Here is a 19,551-nt window from a genome sequence, read left to right on the forward strand (position 1 = left end):
CAATGTTCACAAGAAGTGGCACCATCTATCTGGTCAATAACACTATTCTCAAAAGCAGGAACCCTCTATTTCTATCAAACTTTCAGTCTTATCTCATGGGCCAAAATTTGGTCACATGCCCACTTTGGAACCAATCCCCTCGGCCTGAGGAATGCCACACACTGATATCTAAGGTTTAGATTCCTAAACCACTCTCTGTGATAGGGGGGCAGGGTTACTAATAGACCAGTCAAACCCACACTGCAACTAGAGGCAGATTCGGCTTCCTTAAGCCTCGTGCCTGCATGGGGGAAGAGGTATCCCCAAGCAAAAATCAGGGTGTGGCCAGAAATGGGCAAAAGGAAGTAGATGCTGGTCAGGCATCTTCCAAGTTTGTTCTTTTCAAAATGATAGAATACCTGTCTCCTCCCGGAGACCACTGAACAGGATACAGCCGTGTCCGATAACCAAAGGCTATGATGTTCACAGAGTTCAAGTCTGCCAGATCTTTATCTAACGAAGTCTAAAATTTTCCACAAGGAAATGAGAAACATGTAAACAATTACAGCTCTGTGGGTAATTATACATCAGCATACATGAAACCAATTGTTTCCACTCCATATGCGATACTAATCAGCTTAATTACATGGGGAAAAAAAAACAAAACAAAGAACCAAAACTGTGCTAGTATTTCATCAGAGCAAAACAAAAGAAGCTGAAAAATATACTTTCTTCAAACAGAAAAATAGATAAGATATTGAAAAGGATCAATCAGAAGAGAAATGGCCATTAATTGCTTTTTAAAAAATTTTTTACCGGAGGAACATTTTAAAAGTTGGAAAATACACTCTCTTCAGATAGAAAAATAGATATAATGTTGGAAAAGATCAATCAGGGACTGAGCAGTTTTTAATTGTCAATCTTTAATGTCCATTTGTGTTCTGCCACCAAGGTTACACTCACAATTTACTTAATGCTTTCAAAATACTATGTTTATCAATTTTGTGGGTGTGGCAGGCAGCCTGTCAATCCCTCCTTGTTTGGGGCTCAGATCAGCTGCGGAGTATAGTCGATCCATTCTTCCCACAAAACGTCTATTGAGGGCCTTTGAAGTGCCAGGCCGCCCGGTGCCTGTGGCATGGTCACACGGTCAGCAGGCCGTCTTTCTTCCCTTTCAGAGGAAGAGGGTGCCTTGGGGACCATCATCCAATGTCCCCAGGGACATTAGATCCTTCTTCTGAGCAGCCTTGATCCTTTCTCTGATGTCTTCTCAGAATGGTCGCTGATTTATTAAACTCCCACCACCATGAAATGCTGTGTAGGAAGATAAGAGAAAAATCATTAACAGAGCTTGAGCTCTCGAGAACCTCACAATTTTCCTGGATATACAGCACCACCAGGAAAGGAGGAAGAGCACATACATATCAAAAAGTTGATGCACTGAGACCCAACGTATAGGTAGTGCAAGAATGAAGTATGTCTTCCAGTTCCCAGGTTAACATGGTAAGTGGGCAGGATGGGAAGGGAGACTGGCATGAAAGGGACTCAGTGGGAATGAATGGGGAGAGAAAAGGCTAACCAGTGGAAGGCCTTGGATATCAAAGATAAGATTAGACCCCAGGGAGCTAAGGAAAAGGGAAATAGTCCACATCTCAAAAGCTTCTTCCCCACCCCTCAAAAAGGCATGTCTACTGATGCGGCCAATGTCATGTAGTGGAAAGAGTAAATAAAGCCTTTGGTGTCCAACCGACCTGGAGTTGAATCCTGGCTCAACCACTGAGCCATGTGACCTTAGGAAAGCTACTTAACCTCTCTGAACCTCAGTTTTCTCATGTAAATAAGAAAATGAATTCTATACTCTAAAGTTGTGCTGTCCAGTGTGAAAGCCATCCGCAGCTTGGCATGCAGCTAGTCCAAAGTCATATGCACTGTTAAGTATGATGTACATACCCAGGTGTGGAAAGTGGATATGAAAAAAGAAAAGAAAAAGACCTCATAATCCTTTATGATTATGTGCTAAAATAACATTGGCTATATTGGGTTAAATAAAATGCATTAAGAAAATTAATTTTATATGTTTCTTTTTACTTTTCTTAGTGTAGCTAGTAGAAAAAATTAGAATGACCCAGTCATAATGTTAGGCAAGGTAGGGAACAATATTTTTCTCTAATGGAAACTGGAAGAAGGATTTTATTCCCTTAATTGTCTTAAAAATGAGTGAGTATGGTCATTTGTAAGCATGACCACAATTTCTACCCATGCCCTTTGGTCTGGACTTGTTACTTGCTTTGCCAATGGGACTTTAGCAAATATGATGCAAGTAGAGGCTGCCAAACCACTTATGCATCAGGGCTAACTCTCTTGCTGCTCTTGGGAACCTGGCAGCCAACACTAAATGCATAAGGCAAGATAGCCTGCTGGATGATGATACATGGCCAAGTTTTCCATTTCCCACACTAACAGGGAGTCAATCACTACACTCAGAATTGAGGCCATTTCTAGGCTCTCCAGCCCTACCTGTGCTGGTCCAGCTGACCCACGCATACAATCATAAGACACAATAAATGTTTATTGTTTTAACAAAAGTTTTTTGGGAAGTCTGGTACAGCAAAAGTTGACTGGTGGAGTATGGATGGGTTTATGACAACCATGAGATCAGTAGAATCTTCACCAGAGTCTGGGGAAATATGGAGGCTGGTAAAGTCCAGTTAATCTGGTCTCTGATGGGGGTGAGCTTTACAACTTTATACACGTGCACACATGTACACACAGATACACAGACACATACCACACATGTGCACACACTATACACACGTAGACAACTCAGCAAAAATTGGAAATGTTGGTCCAGAATGATCGAAGATCTCACCCAGGGTTTTCTAACCCTTTTTGACATAAAGACCTCTTTCTCTGATGGCAAAATACCTGGACACCTGTACTGCTCTGGTAATTGTTTGTTAATATCTGTTGATGGAAAACAGATATAATGCTCACAGTAAGTACCTTTTGGTACTTACATGACTTAGCTAAAGGAGGGCTTTCTAGATGGATCAGTTAGAAAATGGTGCCACTTCTTAGGGCTGGCTCAGCCTCGGAGTATGACAAATGGCTCATGGAAAGGATTTGGAGCTGGTTTTCAGCCCTTGTGTGAGTCCCCTCAGCTGGGTGCCCTTGGGCAGAAGAAAATTGTTCCAATTATAGGGAGCCCCTGATGATCCAAAGACACTATGGATTCAGGAAGGCTTTGAAATCAAATTGTGTTTGCTCCATAACAACGGTGCATGGATGAATCTGAAAAACAGTCATCCTTTATTCTGCAGACAAAGCTCTGGGAGTTGAAAGCGATCCAGGAATTTCTCACCATAGCTTTACTCCTCCCCAAGCGTCTGTAGTCCACAGCCGGCTTAAGACCACTCAAGACTGTGTCTAACAGCCACCAGGGGACAATTCCAGGACTGGACATTGACTCTCTTTGGCCCTAAAACTCAGTTCACAACTGCAGGTCAAGTGTGAGAATTGGGAAAAGAGGTATGGTGACGCCTTGCCACTCTGTCCGCACAAATAAATCACATGACTTGGTGCTAAATAAACATTTTGTTCACACATTTTCTGTGCAGAAAAAAAATCTTACAAATGAATAATCTTAACATAAAATGTTGAGTTATTAATAACCCTTAGTTTCAGCCTTGAGTTCATTTAGCCACTCAGGTATTCCAGCATAACCAAAATGCACCACCTCACAAGCTGCCTCAGTGCTATCAAGTTCTTCCTTTAAAAGGGCAAATTTCCACAGGTGGGCATTGAAACACTCTCCTCACTCCTCACATCCAGCCAGACACTGAGGTAAAGAAAATAGCAAAATATGTCTTCATGTCTGTTCACTGTTCTCTTGAGACTGCGTGATCCTTTGTAACAACGCCCTGTGTTTACATAAGGTAGTCACTTTTGTAAAGCCCTTTCATTAAACCACAGATATTAAACCACAGAACAATTTATTATTATTTTTTATTGATTTCAGAGAGAAAGAAAAAGAAGGAGAGAGAGAGAGAAAGAGAGAGAGAGAGAATTTCTTGTTCCACTCATTTATGCATTCATCGTTTGACTCCTTTATGTGCCCTGACCGGGGATTGAACCCACAACCTTAATGTGTAGGGACGATGCTCTAACCAACTGAGCCACCCAGCCAGGGAAGAAATACCATACTTTTTTAACTTTTTGGTTAACCCATGCCAGTGGCGTACTAATAAATGTTTAACTCTGGATCTCCAGGTGAAGAGCTCCATGGTTTTCATGTGATGTCACTGAGTTCAGGCCCAGAAGACGTGTCCAGCGGCACAGCACTGTTTCCTGTTCTTGCCCTTCAGATGCAATGGATGCAACCTCAAGGACATGATCATAGAAAAATGAGTAGGAAGTTAATAATTTTGAGCATGTATTCCCTTTGTTTTTAAATATAATTTATTTAATTGTAAATGTATATAATTTAATTTTTAACGGTGGTTGTATTTAGTAAACAGTTCACCAAATTCCTGAAAATTTAACCATTGGTTTCTCCCATCAATAGGAGCCAACTCCTTTCAAGTTATTTGAAATTTAAAATAAAATAAGCATCACCCCTAGGGAACATAGCTTATAACCGCCCTAACACCACTGTGCCCAACCAATACAAACGTCTTGAGAATTTTTTTCTATTGCACAACTGAATGAATAGCAATTTGTGAATGGCCTAAAACTCAAAGTGAAGGACTAGAGCCGTGGGCTGAGGACTACTGATATAATTAAGGTACAAGGTGACTGAGCATTGTTCATACAACCTTCCTGAAATACAGAACAAAGAAAATCCACCCTCCTCTTGCAAAAAAAGAGAGTACTTTTGGTCTGAATTATTCGGTTTGGCTATTGGTCAAACTCAACAGGATAATTATGCAAATCTGACTTTGCCTGGTCCTGTGTTGGCCTGAGTTTTAGGTTTGTGAAATAAGATGTTAGCACTGGAGAAAACAGTAAGCAGTCAGGCCCGTGCCATCACTTTATAGATGAGGAAACTAAGCAGAACCGGGACTAGAGTAAGGTGAATGAGACACCGAAGGCACAACATTTAAGAAGGCACGCATTCTCAGGATTGAGTAAACAGTCAGTCCTTGCAGTGTCTTCTTCAATTATGTGCCCTAGGAGCCTCATCTGCCTCCCCCTTGTTCTGGTCCTGCAACAAATGGCCAAAGAGGCCAAGTTTACCTGACTAGTTGGCATCAAAGCTGAAGTAACACTGGTCCCTTCTAACCCCAAGTCTGGCATCTTCCCCCTACTGCTGGCTGCCTTCAGCTATGCCTACTACCCTTTCCAAGGAAAGGCCTTCAAAACTAAGCAGGAAGTTTCATGCACACTAGCTATCCTGAGGGAGTTTTAAGCATTTTAATACCTGGGTCCCACTCTCAATTTTTCTGGGATGGGCCCTGGAATCATTTTTGGGTGTTTGCTTTTAAAGCACCTCTACAATTGTTAGCTGTAGCCAAGGTTGAGAACCATTGCATGTTAACAACAATAATAATAATAACTGTGCTAGTAAGAAACCACGTTAGGGAAAGAAGAGCAGGTTTCATTTATGCCAGGGTGTTGAACATCAGTGCTTGTGTCCTTTTTCATTGTTTTTATTACATCTGTGTATTCTTTGCATCCATAAAGAATTATCCTGAGTATAAATAAATAAATAAATAAACAAACAAAATTCTCAGGGAGCCCCTTAGCCTGGATAAGGACCCTGGGCCTGATTTGCTCATGGCACAGCGACCATAAGAGCACGGCAAGACCCCAAGCACCGCAGGGTAGTAATCACAGTGCTCCAGCAGGCTGGACTTCTGCACTCTCCATGGGAAAAATGCTTGTAAGGTAAATCAATATGCAAACAAGGGAATGTTTATCACTCTTAAAACAGAAAACCAACAATCTATTTGTAACTCCTTACAAAATTATTTTGAATAAAGCCATTAGACCAAATGATAATTTTGCTAATTTACAAATCACTCCTCCTATTGATTGAAACAAAGAAATTGTAGGCATAGTGTGAATGTACCGTTTTTACATCAGTGTTTGTCAGGGGTTTGAGAGTAAGAGGTCTGCATTATTCTACACCCTGGCTGGGCGGTTCAGTTGGTTGGAGTGTCGTCCCATACATCAAAAGGTGTGAGTTTGATCCCCAGTCAGGGTGCGTGTGGGAGACAGCCAATCAATATTTCTCTCTTACACCCATGTTTCTCTCTCTCTTTCCCTTCCTTTCCCTCTAAAATCCATAAAAACATATCCTTAGTGAGATTTTAAGAAATTTTTAATATTCTAAAATATAGGCTTTTCAATACACAGGCACAGGCATACCCAGAAATCTCTATTTTCTCAAGAGAAATGACAACTCCATCAGTCAAGCTGTGGTGGTGCTTACCTGATTGTATATGTTTGTCAAAACTCAGAACTGTACACTAAAAACGGGGAATTTCACTGTAAGTAACTTACATCTCAATTTTTAAAAAATGAATGCAGGGAAGGGCACAGATATTGAATAAATGTTTGCTAAGTAAAAAAAAAAACACAGGGAAACTTTTTCATTCTGCTAAATTGGAAGGTTTTCACTCTCTAAATAAAACGACTTGATTAGTCTCAGTTATTAAAATAGCTCCTCTGAGGCGTTGTTTGTATTGCAGCCCAGCATCCCCTTTGCTCTGAAACTTCAGGCCTGCTCAGCTGTCTGCACAATCGTGGATGCCCTGTTCTCAGCACAAGCTATTTGTCTTCAAGGACCAACGGAATCTGGTATTAGAAATCATGGTATCACACAGTGTAATATATAATAGCCTGTGAATTTAAATGCAATAATGATAGTTAATAAAAGTTGAATATCTGCCATGTGCCAGACACTGTATGTAATACACACAAGAATTCTTTGAAGTAAATGAAATGATCTTTTTTTTTTTGACTCTGGCTGCTCCATTGAAAACAGACTGCAGGGGATGGGGACAAGGTGTAGGGGTGAATGAGTGTGGCAACGGGGAGATGTATTAGGAAGCTATTGCAATATCTAGGAGAGAGGCGATGATGGCTGGATCCATAGGGAAGGTGCTGGCTGTGGTAAGACGTGGTTGCATTTTGGATGTTTTGAGGATAAAGTCCATGGTCTTTGCCAATGGGTTGGATTTGGGGTGTTAGAAAGAAGGACAAGTCAAGACTGCCTTATAGGTTCTGAGCCTCTGAACAACTAAAAGGATAGAGTTGTCACATCCTGGGATGGAGAAGATGACGGAGGATAAGATTTCAGAGGACAGAAGGTCAAGGGTTCAGCCTGCTAAATGTGGGGTGTCAACTAGCCATCCAGTAGGGTTTTCAAATGGGCAATTGGATAGATGAGTCTGGAACTCAGAGGAGGGGTCAGACTTGGAAGTGCAACTCTGCCGATAGGACACTGAATATATCACCATTGGATGAGGGAGGTGGGAAAGAGAGGAGCTGAAGGGCTGGAATCTGGGACACTACAACTTTGGGAGGTCAAGGAGGGAGGGAGGAATCAGCCAAAGAGAGCTGAGAAGGAGCAACCAACAATGTCAGAGGAAAACCAGGAGGGAGTGGTGCCCTAGAAGCTGAGGGAAGAGAGTGTATCAATAAGGGAAATATCTACTGGGTCAAGAAAATACCAGAGGTCAAACCTGTAGTGAAGCAGCCAGAGGACTGAGTGGCCAGGAGGCCTCCCTGGGCCCTAGTCCAAGAGGCCATTCTTCCTTCCCCCCTGTCACCTTGCCCGTTTCCACCTCTATCACATAGTACATTCCCCTGTAATCAGTTCCCTTGTCTATCTGGAGCTCTCTCGGTCATTTCAGTATTTCCAGTGCCCAACAAATGCTCAATAAATGTTTGTTGAATAGATAAAAGATGAATGAGTAAGTGCTTAGTGATGAAGGCTGAACCTGGGAGAAGCTTAAATGTCTCCCATCCCCAGTACCCAAGGAAAAGGTATTCTTTTGTCTTCAAGTGCCACAGGGTCTGGGGTGAGCTGGGATCACTTGTATTGGCTCACACGAACTGATTGTTGTATTTTCAGGAATTCTGAGAGCTGGCTATCAAACATAGCCACAATTAAAAATCAAATTATAGAAACTTACATGTAAATAAATACAGTACATTAAAAACAAACGGAAAATCCTCAAACTTCTTCACTTTCCAATTATTTTACTACATTTTCTATGCTCCTGAGTTTCTTTACATCTACTATATCTGGACAGTGGAAACAGGATACAATGGTGTGCTACTTACTGCACAGCCCTTCCCAATATCACAGTCAGTGATGTCATATTGGTAGCTTGAAATAGACAATGATGAGAGTATTTATACCATCAAAAGGAGCAGTTTCTGCAAATCAGGACTTCTGTGTACCCCACCCCTGGCCCAGTTTGTTGTGAAGCATTTACCATCTCACCACAGGTTATACTACATTTTCCCCCAAATCTCCAGCAAGCAATCTTTCTCAAGCAGAGGGAAGAAATTACTAAATTCTCTCAAAAGCAGCATTTTCTTCTCTCATTTTCCATCTTCCACTTGTGTGGATTCCAGGTGGATGCCAGGTGGACAATACAACCAGTGGATTAACTGAATTTTTCTTTTCCTCCCACCAGTGGTTGGATGGTGCACCACCAGCCTGTGTTTTGTGCCATCGATCACCCTGCAGCCTCTTCCACTGGGTTCTCCTGAAAAAAAAAGTTTAGAATTATGAAAATCACTAATTGCTATTTAACTGCATCAGCAGCAAAGCTGGTTATGAAACATGTGTCTGGATCAGAAATGGTGGAATAAACTGCCAAACTTTAAAGAACTTTTTTAGAAAGTATCTAGTAAATGTGGAGAAAAGTAGGATTATTCCCTTTGAAAGCTATGACTCGAGCCTGATTCCTCTCCAGGTCCCTTTCCAGCTCTTTGATGACGCAATTTATCTCCCCACTGGAATGCATTATGTTCTCTTTAAAGACCCAGAGTTAATGGAATGCTGAGAAAATCAATCCCTTCTTATTATGCAGTCTTGCTGTTTGGTAAATGGAAAGCATATTCTTTCCCTTTCTAAGTAGGCAGAAATAAGCCCTAGGAGACACCTTGATTATAACCCACACTTGTCCTGAATGAGAGTCCACACACTGGATCTGTGCTTAACATACATTTAATTCAAAAAGTCCAGATGCATACCCACTTATAACTCAATGAGGAGATCTCTCTCTCTGTATATATATATATACATATATACATACACACACATGTACATATACGAGGTTTGCCTGGAAAAAGTCCAGCCATTGCTAGTATAACAAGAACAGTTTGCATGACATTGATGTAACCTGGCAGCCAAGGAGAACAGACTGGAATGAGCAAGTGTGGACAATGGCAACTTCACTGTGCTAGTCAGTGGGGTAGTAGATGCCATTGAGCAAGCATGTGTACTATATGGCCATTACATTCAAAACGATTGAACAAGTAGAGCAACAAATCTGCGTCAAATTTTGTATTAAGCTTGAACATTCCTCCGTGGAAACTATTCAGATGATTTAGAAGGCCATGGCTGTGGGCAACTGGTGATTGGCAGCTCCATCATGACAATGTGCTCCCTCATGCATCATGTCTCTTACAGGGTTTTTTGGTGAAACGTAAAATTACCCAGGTGACTCAGCCCTGCTACAGCCCAGATTTGTCTCCCTGCAACTTCTGGCTTTTCCCAAAACTAAATAACCTTTGAAAGGGAGGAGATTTCAGGCCTTCAGTGAGATTTAGGAAAATACAATGGGGCAGCTGATGGCAATTGGGAGAACTGTGTGAGGTCCCAAGGTACATACTTTGAAGGGGACTGAGACATCATTGTCCTATGTTTGTTGCTTGCATCTTGTATCTTCTTCAATAAATGTCTCTATATTTCACATTACATGGCTGGATACCTTCTGGACAGGCCTTGTATATCTTTCTTGTTCTCTCCTTTGAAGACAGCACATGTCATAATGTAAGGCTTTTTGATATATAACATCCATAATATTATGTATCATTTATTAAGCACTTACCATCTGCCAGGTATCATGCTCTAAACATATTTTTCAACAACCACCCCATAAGGTAGTTTATACATTGTTGTCCCCATTTTACAGTGGAGCAAACTAGCTGAAATAAATATACTGAGTTCACTATAAGGAGCAGAGTCTGGATTTCAATCTAGTTCTGTTTCATTCCAAAATCAGGCCACCAAACACTGAGTTCCATGCTAATGATCATGTCTCAGAATTAGAACCAAATGAAAGCTATGGGCAGTTTCAGGCTAACAGTGAGAAAATATAGCCATGCAATAAGATAATGAGCTCCCTGATGTTGGAGATATCCGAGGAGAGATTGAAAGAATACTTCCCAGTGAAGACTTCCCAATACAGCAGGCTTCTTGTTCTGGGAAGAATGGTTGATCAAATCTGTTGCTTCCGAAAGCTGATTGTTCACCAGGGAAACAGAGAACATATTTTTGGTAAGAAAGCAGATGTGTTCTGCAAAACCAGATGAGAAATGAGGACCAGAAATGGGCCATCATGAGGAAGGACTGCTTTTAATTCCATGCAGTAGGCCGGGCTTCTCTGAAAATAATGGCCTTCTCTCCATGAGGCTATTATGGAAAAGCTGATGACTACACATAGTTCTTTTTGCCTCTACCCTTGTTCAGGATTTCATTATCTCCCACTTGGAGTTTTACCCCAGTTTCCTAACTGATCCCTCCTCCAGTCTCTCCCAAACCTAGCCCATCCTCACACTGATCTGAGTTATCACCACCACCACCCAAGCTGATCTTTTCATTCTCTTGCTTAAAGACCTCTTAGCTCACACTGGCAGGTTGCTTCCAGGTTGCTTCCCTAGGAAGCAGAACGAAACAGAGAGTAGTATGTCTGATATTTATAAGAAGAGCTCTTGAATCAGCCCTTGTGGAAGAGAGGGAAGGAGGCAGGGTTGGCCACATGGAGAATTCATGGCAACAAGGCTGAAGCTAATCAATGGGGAGTTCTGAAGCTGGGACGGCCCTTCAGGGTTCTGAAATGGAGTGAGATTGACGGAGTTATTATCCTCCTGTGTAGACCAGTCATTGGTTTTAGGCTGCCTAGGAAGCTGGCATGAAGGTGTCTATCATCAGAAAAGAGAGTGGAAGAGGGATGGGAGTAAGGGCCATCTGCTAGCAGCACTAAAACCAAGAGAATAAGCTCTTCAGACCTGATAGAAGGGATCTGGGTGTCCTGACCCCATTCACTGCACTCTCCTACACCAACAGAAAACGACTCATCTCCTTTGCATGCCCTGCAAGGCCCTTCACAGTCAGGCCCCTGCTACCTCTCCAACCCTATCTTTCTCCATTTCCTATTGTCTAACCCAGGTACATTACACTTCTCAGGGGATTCTTGAATGTGTCACCACTTCCCTGATTTCCACAAACTATCCCTTTTTGCTAGGATGTCCTTACAAATTGCCACAAACTTGGTGGCTTTAAACAACACATATTTATTCTATTACAGTTATGGGGGTCAGAAGTCCAGCATGAGTTTCACTAAGTCGAATCAAGGTGTCAGCAAGGCTATGCTCCCTCAGAAATCTCTGGGGAAGAATCAGCTTTCTTGTCTTTTGCAACCTCTAGAGCCGCATTCTTTGTATCCCTTGGTTGATGGTTCCTCTCTCCATCTTCAAAGCCAGTAGCAAAGTAACTTGCCTCATTGTCCCCTTGACTTAGGCTACTGCTAAAATCTACCTTTATCTCCCTCTTATACAGCTACTGTGATTGCATTTGGGGTCCACCTGGATGATACAGGATAATCTCCCCTCAAGACACTCAAGCACACCTGTAATTCCCTTTTGTCATATAAGGTAATAGTCACAAGCTCCAGAGAGTAAGATCTGGATATCTTTGGGGGCCATTATTTAGCCTACTATATCTGCCTTGATCCATGTGTCTCTCTTTCCAGTTCCACCTCTTCCATGAAACTTGCCCTGACACTCTCAGATAGAGTGAATTGGCACCCCCTTTTTATTCCTCTGCACTTTGTCCATGTCTTTATTCTGTCAGTTACCCTGTTTTGCTATGATTCTCTCATGAAACAATGAATTCATTCATTCCTTGGGCATCTTCTACTCACCAGGCACTGGTCTTAATTCTTGGGGTTAAAACAGTGAACAAATGGAGCAAAAAGCCCTGCCCTTGTCTAGCTTCTATTGCAACAAAGGTAGACAAACCATTTTAAAAATTAAAATAAATACTGTATGAAAAAGAAACAAGTTAATAAGGCAAAAAATAGACAAGGCATAAGAGATTGGGAATGCAGTAGGGGAAGATAGAAATAATTGCCATTTTAAATGGGTGGGGTCAAGGAAGTCCTCATTGAAATGGTGACATTTTGAGTAAAACCTGGAGGGAAATTTGGATGGCTATCTGGCTGAAGACCTCTCTCAGTAGAGGGAAGAGCAGATGCAAAGGTTCTTAGGCTAGAGCATGGCTCATATGTTCAGGGAACAGAGAGAGGAGTTCCTGGAGATTTTTGAGAAGAGTGATGTGATCTGACTTTGTTGGGATAAGTGATCCCAGGGCTGTCACATACTGCCACACAGGGTGCACATTCCACAGCACAATCTAGGGGGCTCTTTTTACATTCAGTCCATTCACATAGACTGTATTATGTAACATAGCAACTCTAATGACCACTGCCTGTGGTGAAATGGAGACGTGGAAGCCAGGGTGGGAGCAGGAAAACCAGTTAAAAGACCCTATAGTAATCCAGGCAAGTTATCTACTTCCAGGCCTGTTGCATCCCCAAAACCTATCCAGTGCATGGAGAATAGTAGGCTTGCAAAGAGTAAATGACTATGTTTTGCACCACAGTGTAAATCTTCTTTGTTTTCCCAGGGCACTCACTGGCTACTTCCTGGATTCATAGTTCTTGAATAAAGGGGTAGACCAGATGATTTTTCAAATCTAAAATTCTGTCAACCCAACTGCCACCTGGACTTCCCCACTAGGATGCTCCACTGCCATCTCCAATTCTATGAACATCTCCAATGTTCAAACTGAATTTGTCCCTTTTCTCTCCTCCCCACCTGAAACTTTTTCCTGGCTTTCCCCACCTAGGTTTGAAATCTGTTATCTTCCCCAGTCTGGTCTAGGTCCAGGTCCTGAGACAACTTCTCTTTAAATTTCGCTGCCCAATCCTGCCCTCACATCTTCCCAAGAGCCCACAACAGCGTCTCACTCTCCCCTCAATCTCTATCTGCTACCAAGTTTCTGCATCTTTCCATCCCTTCCCACACCGGGATGCTTTCATGTCCTTTACTCCACCTTCAGGACCTACCTCCAAGACCAAGTTCTTTGTAAGTCTTTACTGGCCCCATGTCTCCATGGTCTCATACTCCTCAGAATTCCTCTGTCCTTTATGATCCAGCATTTGGCAATATCTAGAGAGGAGGTGATGGATTGTGGGAGAAATGTAAGCTTCGGAGGCAGAGAGGTAAAACTCAAACCCAGCTCAGCCACTTCTAGTGTGTGATGTTGGGAATTTATTCATCCTCTCTGAGCCTCAGTTTCTTTACATTAAAACTTTTTTTAAAGATTAAAAATTTTAAAGTCTACTTCATAGACCTGTGTGAACATCCAAAGATAGTGTTGACAAAGCTCCAAGTATGCATTAGGCACTCAATAAATGCTGATTCCTTCTTCCCTGTCTGCTTGTCCCTCACTCACAGTTCCACTGCCTGAAGCTGGCACTTTGATTCCTTTCCCTACTGCCTTATTATATTTAGTTATAATTTTATTCATAAATGTGTATTAGTAATACACGTATTCCAGGCCATGGCAGCCCAGGTTAGAATGCAAGATTATGGGAAGCCCTTTCTCAGTAATTATCTATTGGATGTTCATAAATATTACCTGTACAATTGTTCATGTCAATTTTTTAAAACTTATCTGAATATTTATGACCTATTCTACAGTAGTAGAAAATAGTATAATTAACTTCCATGTGCCTGTTACTCAGCTCCAATAATTGTCAATTCTTAGCCAGTTGTGTTTCATCTATCCCCTACTCTCAATTTTTATTTCTGGAATATTTTAAAGCAAATCTCAGATATCGTTTTATTCTACTCATAAATAATTCAGTAGTTGTCTCTACTATGTAAGGATTTGTCTTAGTTTGCTAGGGCTGCCATAACAAGACACCATAGACTCAGTAGCTTTAACACTATCTAGTTTCTAATAGTTGTGGGGTCTAGAAGTTCTAGAAGTCCAAGATCAAGGTGTCAGCAGGTTTAGTTTCTCCCAAGGCCTCTCTCTTTGGCTTGCAGATGACCACCTTTTCTCTGTGCCCATGTATTCATGAGCATCTCTTCCTCTTCTTATGAGAACAGCAGTTCTGTTGAATTAGGACCCCACCCTTCCTCATGATTCCATTTAACTTTAATTATCTCTTTAAAGAAAGGTCCCATCTCCAAATACAGTCACATTGGTGGTTAGGACTTCAACATATGAATTCTGGAGAAACGTAATTCAGTTTATAACAGCATTTTTTAACAAACATGATTGTAAATCATTATTATGCCTAAAAATAATAATAACTACTTATCTAATATTTTGTTCATGTCCAAAATTTCTCAGTTGCTGCCAAGACATTTTTTAACGGTTTGTTTAAATTAAGGATCAAAAGGTGGAGCATTCTTTTAGAAATACAGATTCCTAGGCCCACCCTAGAGTTGTGATTTAGCTCCAGCCTTGCTGCCTCTTCAGCAGGCAGCCTCTGGGTTCATATTTTTTAACTACTGTTTTAATCCAGTGGACCTTTGGCCATAACATTTCCATCAGAACCATGTCAACACTGATAGATTTCCATCCAGAAAGGAACTTCTAAAACATGTCATTAAGTAATGAAATTCATTGATCAGTTTTCCCTAGAACACAATTTGTTTCCAGTTTCTACCATTTTATTATAGTTTATTGAAATTCTTTCTATTGCCATCAAATCTCATCAAAATTGTTTAAATTTTACAGTGAAATTTGATTCATTATCGGGTTTTCCCCTGTGTCAATTTCTCCAATGATAACACCTGCCTTTGTGAGTTTCACTTGGTGGCCATTATTTCTACCAAATCCAATTTTTCCCAATCAAATGTAGATATCAACATTTTGTCAAGATTTGATTCTTCAGGCAGTTTTTAGTCAATAACTTTTTTTCCTGCATGCAGTTTTAGCTGTTGTTAATCTTAGTTTATGTTGATTATTTCTATCAGTAATATTCATTATTACTTTGATAAAATGTTGAGAGCTTAGAATCATTTCTTTACTTATCCTTGGGGGAAAAAATGCTATGTAGCCAAGAGATAGCAAAAGAGATCAAGTGTGGGAGTCAGAAAATGACAAAAGACACACAGGCAGAGGGTGACGGAGACAGACTGAGAACGGAGCTGCAGCTGTCTTGGGAGACTGTTTGCTCAGCTCTCTGAGGGGTCCGAATGTCTTGGGGGTCAAAACAGCAAGATTGAAACCGTATTGGGGCTGCAATATCGTTAGTGAGCACGGGGGAGACCAATGGTATCAGGACTTTAAATCCTAGGAAGTTGAACACACACTTGTCATCTTGCCACCCCCACCTCCTCCCTCTTTTATGGCTCTTTTTTCTTTCTGTCCCTGCCTACTGGGCAACTGCATTTCAGCCCTCTGCTCTTCGTGAACTTCAGACTGACTACTGCCCCCTGCCAACCTGTCTTCCTTTCCTTCCATTGGCCATAAAGTACCTTTAGCAGAGGTGACCTCCCTCTTGGTTTTATCAGCACTTGGCACAGTGCCCTGCATGCAACGAGTGTTCAGAAACTATCTGTTGACTGGTTTATCTTAAAGTATCACCCTTATGATTTAAACTCCCATAAGCTGGGCCACTGTTAACAACTCAAATGACATCTAACCCAACCTACCACTTCCTGGGGGGTAAGTGGGTGGATGGAACCAGATTCGGCAATTCTGAACTGTTGGGAGGCCTCTCAATCTGTCTACAGAATTGAAGCTTGAAAAGTTTTATTTTTTGCCAACGTTCCCTAGCAAATGCCTGCTGCACGCCCACACACTTAGCCAGCAAGAGAAAAAGAAGAGCTGCTGCAAGAATTATTCCCTCTGGGACCAATAACCACAGGAGCAGCCCTCCTGAAGCTTCCCATCCATCCTGGACTCCCATTCCCTCTAGTCCAGCCCCACAGCTTTCACAGGCTGAGCTTTCAAGAAGAGGGAGGCTCTGAGGGGAGGTGCAGGGAAGGACCAAGAATAGGACCCCCCCTCCCGAAGAGTGAGGCCCTGTGGGGGTGACTTTGTGTAGACCGGTAGGTGAAGAGAGAAAAGTAGATGAGGAGGCTACAAGGCTGTTTTCGCTAATATCTTAAATGGTTTCTGGGTATAGTTAAAGCCTGAGCATTAGTGCCCTGGCCAGGTAGGTCAGTTGGTTGGAGTGTCATCCCCATGGGCCAAGGCTGCAGGTTTCACCCCTGCTGGGGCTCATGCAAGAGTCAACCAATGTATGTATGGGTAGAACAATAAGTTGATGATTCTCTCTCTTTCTCCCCACCCACTTCTTCTCTCTCTAGGGACTATGAAAAAGAAAAAGAGAAAAACCCTAAGCATTAGCAAAAAGAAAACCAGGGGATTAAGACAAGGATTCTGGTCTTTAAGAGAATAGGATAACAAGAGAGAGAAAGGCTAGACTCAGTGTTCTCAGACTTGAACGTGGTTGGAATCATCTAGGGAGCTTTAAAGAGACAGGGGGTTGGGCTCCACCCCCACAGACTGAGTTAATCAGTCTAGGGATGGGTTCTGGGCATTCAGATTTTTAAAAACCTCCCCGGGGGCTTCTAATGTGCAGCCAGTTGATATCAACTAGGCTAGATTGAAGATGGAAAAGGAAATATGATCCCCCTGTGTGTTTTGTAGCCCAGCAATGCAAGAGAGAAGGACCTTGGGCCTCACCCCCCTTTGGTGTCTTATAGCAGGCTGTGTGGCTCAGTGGAAAGAGCCAAGCGTGTGCACCTCAAGGTCTGGTTCTGATTTTGGGTTAATCACTAGCCAACATGTGACCCTGGACAACGAGGGTGCTGGCCAGAGGAGTTCACGGATTCACTGTTTGCCAGGCTGGTCACTTCGTCTCCCCACCTTCAGCTCCTTCTCGTAATCTCCAGCCCTAAAATATTCCATACCTCTACTTTCATTAAAATAGCCCAGTCACTTCTAGTTGAACAGATTTTTTTCCCCATGAATTATTCAAACTTGGGAGTTGAATGTTGAAAATAACACGCTCGAGTTGTCCTCATTAGGAACTTTTAGCTGTGAATCTCCTGTCTTCCACTATCTTTACAAAGCCTGCTCTCTGCAGAGCTTTGGGGAGGAGCACAGTCAATCACCTACAAAGTCTCTTGAGAATACCATGTGGAAATAAAGGCAATAATACACACCCCCACAATAAACAGGCAGTGTCATAAAGGGAGCAATGGGGAGCAGCCATGGACACTGAGAAGAGCCCCACAGCCTTCAACAAGTCTCAGTCTTGCTGGGCTTCGGTTTCGGTCATATTCATGAACACCTATTTCATGCCTACCTGGTAGACAGGTAATTAAACAGATGGCACTTGCCCTTGAAGAGCTCCAATGTGAGGGAGTGAGACGAACAAATAAACAGGCAATGATAAGAGATAAATTAGAGGCAGAATGTGGTACAGGCTTTTGACTTCTGGCTTTCTCCTTTACTTTTAATCATGAAACAGAAAATTTAGAATAAGCAGGAGGTAGGACCGAGTGATGACACCCCTCAGAGGGGCCCCGAGGCTCTGCCTCTGGGACACCACACCCTCAAGATGTTGCCACATTCCAGACAACGCGCACGGCTTCCCTGGAATTGCATTTAGAGAGGGGATTGTTCACATGTGGAAATGAAAACCTAGTGATTTATATCATTTGTAATAAAGTTATAAATATGTCATAACTGCAGAGGAAAGGGATTTCTGGAGAACAGAAGTGAGATCAGATTCATTTGCTTAATTTTTAAAGTCATTCTTCTCGTTACTGCTTCATGATTAAACAAATTCCATCCAAGGCCGAGGAGGAAGGTGGATCTGGTGACAGAGCTCAAGCATATCTCTGCCAGAATCAGCAGACAGTCCCGTCTGGGAATTTTCACAGTGTATGTCCAGGAGGTGAGGAATTTAAAATGCTGAGACATTTATAATGTTATTTTGCTTTGCGTTGGAAAAGATGGTTGTAAGCTGTTATAATGTTAATCGGTAATTCTCTACCCCTTCTATGCATCTGGATCACAGGTAAGATTTGCTTAACACTGATTGCTGGTCCCACCCCCAGGGTTTCTGATGTTGGAGGTCTGGGCTTGGGGGCAGAAAATGTGCTTTTCTAACAAGTTCCCAGAGGATACTGATGCTGCTGATTAGGGACCCCACTTTGAGAACCCCTGATATGAAGACATAATTTCACTACTTGAAAATACTGCTCCAAGCAGCAAATAAAGTGCATTTGAGGATTTTCAGTGTCACCCCACCCCCTTCTGCTCACTGTATTATCCTCTGCTGGTCTATTCATGTTTTGACTTGTTCCCCAAACCTGTAGTACTGATCTGTGGCCAGTCGGCTGTGGAAAAACATGCCCCTTCTTAGCCACCGTCATCTCAATTATTGTTAGCATATAGATGCTATTGGGCACCTATCAATCTAGGTGCCCAATAGGCTCAATGGTGCAGATTATTTTTCCCTCCATTTTCTTCAAGAACACAGGAGATGATGCTTAGGAACTTGGCCCAGTCTAAGATCCCATGATCTTATGAAGCAATGATTTTAAGAAGCACTATCCATTGTTTTGGAGGGAGGAGGAAAATCACTTTTACAGAGTATGCATTTACCCATTGATGTACTAATGAAGCTGAAGGTCCTGATGGCTTTGATTAAACTTAGTTTTATTTCCTAGCTTTAGAAATTATGTCTCACCCTTCCAAATTCCTCAGAGACCTGGCCTTTTGCCCAGATAATCAGCAGCCCCCGAGGCAGCAGAGGACACTGCCTTCCCACCTGGAGAATAGTGATAAGATCTGCCCCTCTGGCAGGTTAAAGATAACATCTTGACCTAAGTTAGGTTTCAGCCCCTGACCTCTAAGGTAGAACAACCCCCCTGGCTACTTTCCCATGAGATCAGACAGAAAGACGCTGGAGCAGACCTCAGAATTGTCCTCAAGACCAATAAATGATTTATTACCCTTGCCTCACTTCCAACCAATCAGCTCCCAGCACAACCCGGAAGCCCCTAACCCTTGGTGTCTTGTGATTTTGCCCTATATGTTCTATAACTGAGTCATCAGGAAGTCAACTTTTGGGCATTAGCTTTCTGCCTCTGGATTGGCAGAATAATAGTTTATTTCAAAATTAAACTATTATTCTTTCTATACTGCAAACTTCCGCTTGTGCCTTTTTTGGGGCCAGGGCTCACAAGCAGACAGATTTTTCCAAAAAGGAAAAAAAAACAAAA

At 42.2% G+C, this 19,551-nt stretch overlaps 1 long non-coding RNA gene across 1 annotated transcript; it reads right to left on the bottom strand.

Moving 5' to 3' along the window:
• Positions 1-10,484: 10,484 nt before the first annotated feature.
• Positions 10,485-17,822, bottom strand: LOC118501851. Its single transcript, XR_004904514.1, has 3 exons — positions 17,625-17,822; positions 13,349-13,455; positions 10,485-11,203 (listed from the first exon to the last, which is right to left on the bottom strand). It is a non-coding gene; the product is annotated as an uncharacterized LOC118501851 (long non-coding RNA).
• Between the last annotated feature and the right edge of the window lie 1,729 nt (positions 17,823-19,551).

The sequence above is a fragment of the Phyllostomus discolor genome, chromosome 7 (genome assembly GCF_004126475.2).
Source record: "Phyllostomus discolor isolate MPI-MPIP mPhyDis1 chromosome 7, mPhyDis1.pri.v3, whole genome shotgun sequence".
NCBI lineage: Eukaryota > Metazoa > Chordata > Mammalia > Chiroptera > Phyllostomidae > Phyllostomus > Phyllostomus discolor.